The sequence below is a fragment of the Tupaia chinensis genome, unplaced genomic scaffold (assembly GCF_000334495.1).
Source record: "Tupaia chinensis unplaced genomic scaffold, TupChi_1.0 Scaffold000232_1, whole genome shotgun sequence".
Taxonomy (NCBI): Eukaryota; Metazoa; Chordata; class Mammalia; order Scandentia; family Tupaiidae; genus Tupaia; species Tupaia belangeri.
The window spans coordinates 3,191,958-3,198,428 of record NW_006159708.1 but is presented as its reverse complement, the minus strand read 5'-3'; positions in this window follow the sequence as shown (position 1 = coordinate 3,198,428).

The following is a 6,471-nucleotide window of genomic DNA, read 5'->3' as shown; positions in this document are numbered from 1 at the left end:
GCACACATGCCCAGCGTGAGTTTTAAGCCACCGGGTCTGGGACGCGAACCGCAGTCGACTACGTGGGAGTCCAGTGACATAGCCATTACACTAACTGCTGGTTCCCGTGCATGCATGCTTTGAAAAACCATATTGTACCCTACAAAGATCAATGATAACTAAATGTAAATTAAAAAGTATAAAATAAAGTTAAATTTAAAATAAAATAAATATCTATGTTTAGTGGCAGAATAATAAGAATCTGGCCCAGTAATGTTTTCATGAAGCAGAGCCTCCATATGAACACAACCATTTTCATACAAAAGAAAACCTGGTCTCTTGTTTTAAGTCAACATTATTCTGGGTTTACTTTGTCTCCAGCCAAACTTACATCCAGCTAATACCTGACTCAAGGATGGCTGGCTAGGCAGAGTAATATAATTTCAGAAAATCAAGAGGACGTAAAATGGGTGAGAAAGAAGGTTCCAGGACAATACAAGCTACGATCCAATGCTAAAATTGCTGCAAAAGGAATAGACTATAATCCCTTAGCCACCACAACGAAATAGTACCACAAGAAAACCATGAGTCAGGTAGGAGAAAGAAGGGGTCCTCACTAGGGGTCCTGACCCTGTGCTACCTCTGCTGACAGTCTTGCTGCGGAAGTCCTAAGACTGGCAGCAACTTCCACAGGTAGCTGTGCAGCTGTGAGAGCATGAACTGGTGAGCTTGCTCCAAGGGGTTGACCAGGAACACCCCGAGAACTGCATAAAAAAATAATGCTAAAAAAGTTCTCAGTCTAACATAAAAGGAGGCCAAATAGCTATCACCTGTAAGCAGAGGCTCTTAAAGTACAACACATATTCATGTTCCAGGGTTGGCAGGAGAATGGAGGAGAAGGAATTGTGGAGCAGCCATCCCCACTAGGGGGTGATTTCTCTCTCTCTCTCTCAAGCCCATGTGTCCTGCAGCAAAACAAAACAAAATAAAAAACACCACATGCACACATTCCAGCTGACCAGATGTTCATGTCAGGTTGGGAATGATTTGGACACCACAACACTGAGAAGTACATTTCCTAGAGATTTGTACGAAAGAGAAAATTTTGGGTTTCTAGTATTTAATAGCCCCCAAACAAAGAAAAGGCAGCAGGCTTGGAAGATTTCCCACTCTTGAAGACTTCTGAGAATAATGAATTTCAGTGTGCTCTGGAAGGAACAGGGACGTATCAGGTAGCCAGGTCTGATCACACTGAACCCATGTCCTCTGTGACCTCACAGGGAAGTACTTAGGCTGTGTACTGAACACCAGGGGCTCCGTTCACACAGATTACCATAGCCATGGCACTTCCTGGAGACCCTGACCTCAAGTGCATCCAAGTGGCCCTTATCAGTCTCAAACCCAGGTTGGCATAGGCAATCTGCCTGCTTCAATACTAGTTGGTTCTCACCTTGTGAGTCCTTGCAGCCAACCTGGAATTCAGGCTGGGTAGAGAAGAAAAAGAAGTTAAAAGGGGCTGTAAAACAACAGAAAAAAGGAGACCTCTACAGGAGGTCCAAGAATGGGGTATTGAAGGTGTGAGAGAGAAGACAGAACTTTGCCACTGCCCTCAAAACTAATACTGATACTTAACTCTCAAGCACACAAAACCTTTGCTGTACAACCTTAAGTAAATTACCTAATCTCTTCGGACTTGTTTGCCTGTCCATAAAGTGCCACCTTGCAAGTGGTTGTAAAGATTAAACAATCTGACCTGGGTAAGCCTGTGCCAGCACCTGGCGTTGGGTCAGATGCTAGCAAATACTAATTTCCTCCTCTCTCCACTTAGCTGGGCTGCAGGTTGCCTGGGCTTATCTACAAAGCTGTTCTGAATAAACTCCAGCCCAAGGGCTAAAAAAGGTGAGAAGGTAGAGAAGAGAACATGGGAACACCAGCATGTGGATGGCAGAGGAAAGGGGCCATGGCTACCCAGAGTGTCGCTCTGAATAGTGAGGGTTATTCTGTCATCCTCAAGACAGCCCTGCTCCTGGAACTTGGCTTCCTAAGATTTCCTAAGACTCTTGGAGCTTCTCATGTTAAGTCTGCTCTGGGGAGGGCCACTTCCCCAGTGCTCTCGTGGATCTGACTTCTTCCCTCCACACCACTGGATTGTGTCTCAAAAGTCACATAGGGGCCAACAGATGGCATAGTGGTTATGTCACTGGACTCCCACATGGTTGACTACAGTTTGAGTCCCAGACACAGTAGCTTCAAAGTCACGCTGGATGCATATGTGTGCATGCCCAAGATCCTGGGAGGAGAATGGAGAAGGGATTGTGGGTGTGGCCATCCCCGCTGGGGAGTGTGTGATTTCTCACTTGCCCTCTCACTGTCTCTGTCTCTCTGTCTCTCCTGAGAGCGTATGTGCCCTAAGGCAAAAACCTCTTAAAAAAAACAAAAATGGACACATGTGCCCTTTTACGCTCTCCATGTCATGGTCTCCCTGAGTTCCTTGCCCAGTGGGCTTGGCCCACAGAGCTCAATTAATCTTTGTCAAATTAAAATGTCTCTCTTCTCTGGTGAGTCACTACTTTAGCCAGGTGATGAAACTTAGCATCAATAACCCTGGGGCTCTCTGTGGCTGTGGTTCCACAGCTCTGAGGACCGTAACCACAGAAATGTACACTGCAAGTGGGTGGATCCCATGGTGGACAAATCATTTATCAACAGAGCTGTTAATGGGGGCCAGATGGTGGCACAGCAGTAAAACATGACACTATGAAAGGCAATCCCACATAGAAAGTTGCGAGTTCAAGTCCAGAGATTTCTCTGAATACATCAGGCATATGTGCACCCAGGATCTGGGGCTGGTTGAGGGTAAAACCATCAGACAAATATAAAATGTGGGATGTTCAACATCATTTTTTTTAAAAGGTGATGGATCTTTTCCATATTTAAAGAGACATAGCAACCACAATGAAGGAAGCTTCATTTAAGAGAAATATCTAAGGGTGGGTGGTGTAGTGGTTAAGGTGCTGGATCTACACAGCTGACTACATTTTGAGAACCAGACCGGGCAGCTTGAAAAACACTCTAGGCAGGGTTCTAGCAGGTGGTGTAGTGGTTAAGGCGCTGAACTCCCACATGGCTGACTGTGGTTCAAGAACCAGACCTTGAAACTTACACCAGGTGAATGTGCATGCATGCAGAAAATCCCAAGTGAAGAATAGAGGAGAAGGGATTGTGGCATTGCCATCTCCCATGTGTGGGGGGGTAGTTTCTAATTTTTTCTTTCTCCATCTCTGTCTCTCTAGCAAGTACATACACCTTATAGTAAAAATAGCCCCTCCCCCTCCAAAAAAGAGAAAAATATCCTGGGCACATGTGCACGCATGCCCATAAATTCCAAGAGTAGAATGGAGGAGAAGGGATTACAGAGTGGTCATCCCCTCTGAGGGATGATTTCTCTTCTCTCTCCAGCTCTCTCCAGTGAATGCATATGCTCTTCAGGAAAAAAAAAATCTAAAAAAATACATTGAGAGACACAATTGGGGATATTTATTTATTTTTATGTTTATCTTAATTAGATTTTTTCTTTATTTAGTTCATTCAGAAAACATGATGAGTTTCAAAGTATAAAGCTGTATATACCAAAAATACAGGTAATATTTTTAACAATAACATATAGACAAAAACTATTGATAAACTACGATTTCAAAAAGGATTATAAACATTTCCACTTTTGTCAGTCCTTTCTTTTAGGCAAAGTGCCCTTTGGATAACAAATAAATTAACAGATACACACTAGAGTGAACTATTTCCAGATAATCCAAAAAAAAAAAAAGATTTTGATTTGTTTTTCTCTTATAAACATAAGCTTATCATTTATAGTCCTCGAAAGTTTTTGCACATGAACTTTCATAATTTAATAAAGCATTCATGAAACAACCTGCAGACTAGCTTTACAGACCTCAAAACTTTTTTTTTTTTTGAGAGGTTTTTCCTATAGGGCACGTGTGCTCGCCAGAAAGATAGAAAGATACAGAGAGACAAAAAGGAGAAATCACCCCCCAGGGGGTGTGGCCACGCTGCAATCCCTTCTCCTCCATTCTCCTCTCAGAATCTTGGGCACGCACATACACACACCCAGCGTGGGTTTAAGTCACCAGGTCCAGGACTCGAACCGTGTTCAACTACATGGGAGTCCAGTGACATAGCCATTACACTAACTGCTGGTCCCCAGACTCAACACTTTTAAGCAGACATGACTGTCCTAAACATATTTTTTCTTCACACACACCTTCCACCATCCACTCTCTACCAATAACTTTCTTCTTTTACAATCTCTAGCACCCACAGCCCTCTTCTCCACCATCAATCTTCAGATCTCTCAACCTCTGTGATAAAATTCGGACATTCAGTACAAATTAACAAATATACAATGTGTATCTTTCAAAGTCTGGCTCACTTCACTCAACATCAAGTCTTCAATATTCATCCAAAGGAATATCTAAATATCAACCAAATATCAGGGTGTCATTATTCATTTTTTCAGTGTAATGAAGACATCATATTTATGTAATAAAATGTCCTTACTGTGATGTATTTGGAGGAGGTCAATGGCCAACATACCTACAACTTTGGAATGTTTCAGAAACACTTGTATACCCCATCCCCTCACACAGCGATGCAGATACAGTACCTATGGCAAAGAATTCAGATGAGGAGTATACAAAGAATTCAGGTGTGGAGGATATAGGCGTTAGTTGTACTATCGTTTCAACTTTCCTTTGGATTTGAAATTTATAGTAGAACAATGAAAAGAGTGAGCTCGTTCTTCCCCTTCCCTTCTCTCTCCTGTTTGCTGCCACGGCCTTCCACAGTTCACATACTCATTCCCTCTTGTATGGATAAAGGTGCCCATGCTTCTCAAAGGCATGTCTCTTGTTTCTGCTTTGGATGCCCACAGTATCCTATGCACATTTCTGGCAAAGCATGCACCATTCTGTCTACTTAGTATCTGTTGAATCTATCCTGACAACTGTTCCTCCATTTTCTCTGTATTGGCGGCCATCTTAATATCAGCCTAGGCAACCAGCACTGAGAGTCAAACAAAACAAGGATGTGGCCCATCTCCTAGGCACAAGCTATTCTTCTGAGGTATATGCACTTATGACCTGCCATTGCGGTTGAGTGCCTAGCAACCCCTCAGTCAGGTGTGACTTATGTAACTTGTTTACTTATCTGTATAAAAACCCACTGCCCTGTTGAGGGGCACCAGACCCTTACTCGAGTGTCTGGTCACTGTGATAGAGCTTCACCTCTTAATAAACTTCTTTCCTATCCCTTTCAGCATTTGGCTTCACGTTCCTTTGTCTGTTCCTGATGTAACAGTACCTGCCATTCCTGCAAATCAAGGAAGGCAAGGATGATACCCCTCTGTCTGTGGGTCCACAGAACCTGGAGTCTGCCACAGAAGTAGCCAATGAGTCTCAGATAAGTGAACAACCGTATAGGTGAGTGAAAGAATAAGCTGAAAGCAAACTAAGGCCTGAACAGGTTTTCTAGCATCTAGACACTCGCTGCTCTAATCTACCCTTCCCTGCACTACCAGGCGAATCTTCTGAGGCAAGTTCTGATGTAGCGTTGCTTCCCTGCTCAACACACAAAGGCTTAGTGATTTCAGCAGCCTGACTCTCCTACTGTAATTCCCATATAATTCAAGCACAATCGACTCTTGAATTCGCTGAAAAATCTCTTTGCCTTTCTTTTGCTTAAAATGCCCGTCTCTCCCATCCACTATTCATTCCAGGGCCCTTCTCAAAAGCCATTTTATCAAAAAAACCTTTCAGATTTCAACAAATAAACAAATCTTCTTTTAGTCTCTACTCTTCAAACTACTTTGTGGGGTTTTTTTCTTGAAGTTTTTCTATCAGTAGCTAACAACAGAATTTTTCTTTAAAAAATATTTAACATCTATTTTCAGAAAATATATTAAACTTAGTTACTTGGATTCTCTAGGCATTTCACAATACAGTCAAAAACACTCAAGGGGTCTTCAGAAGTTCATGAAAAATGGAATTGAAGAATGAATTTACTTTGGTGAAAAATTTCAAAATCCATGCATAGTTTTTTTTTTTTATCATCATAATCTTCTTTATATTACATTGGATTACATATAACTTTACATTGACTTCCATTGCTTTTTCAAAAGGGAATGCCATGCATGTCAGTCAATACAGAGACATTAATCTCCCTGCTTTATCATTCAATGTCTTTTCCATGCATTTCCCAATGATTAGTATTATTATTATAATTTTTAAAACAGTCAATCACTATTTCTCATTTTGCTTGTTAAAAGACTTCACCCATCATGAAATACTTCCCAGACCAGTCCAGTTGAGAATACTATACACGTCATCATCAACAGATAATAAACCATATCTGTTTTTCACTAACATCCTCTCTATTGTTCACTTGCTATCACTTGCTATCTTTCTCTATCCTCTTCTC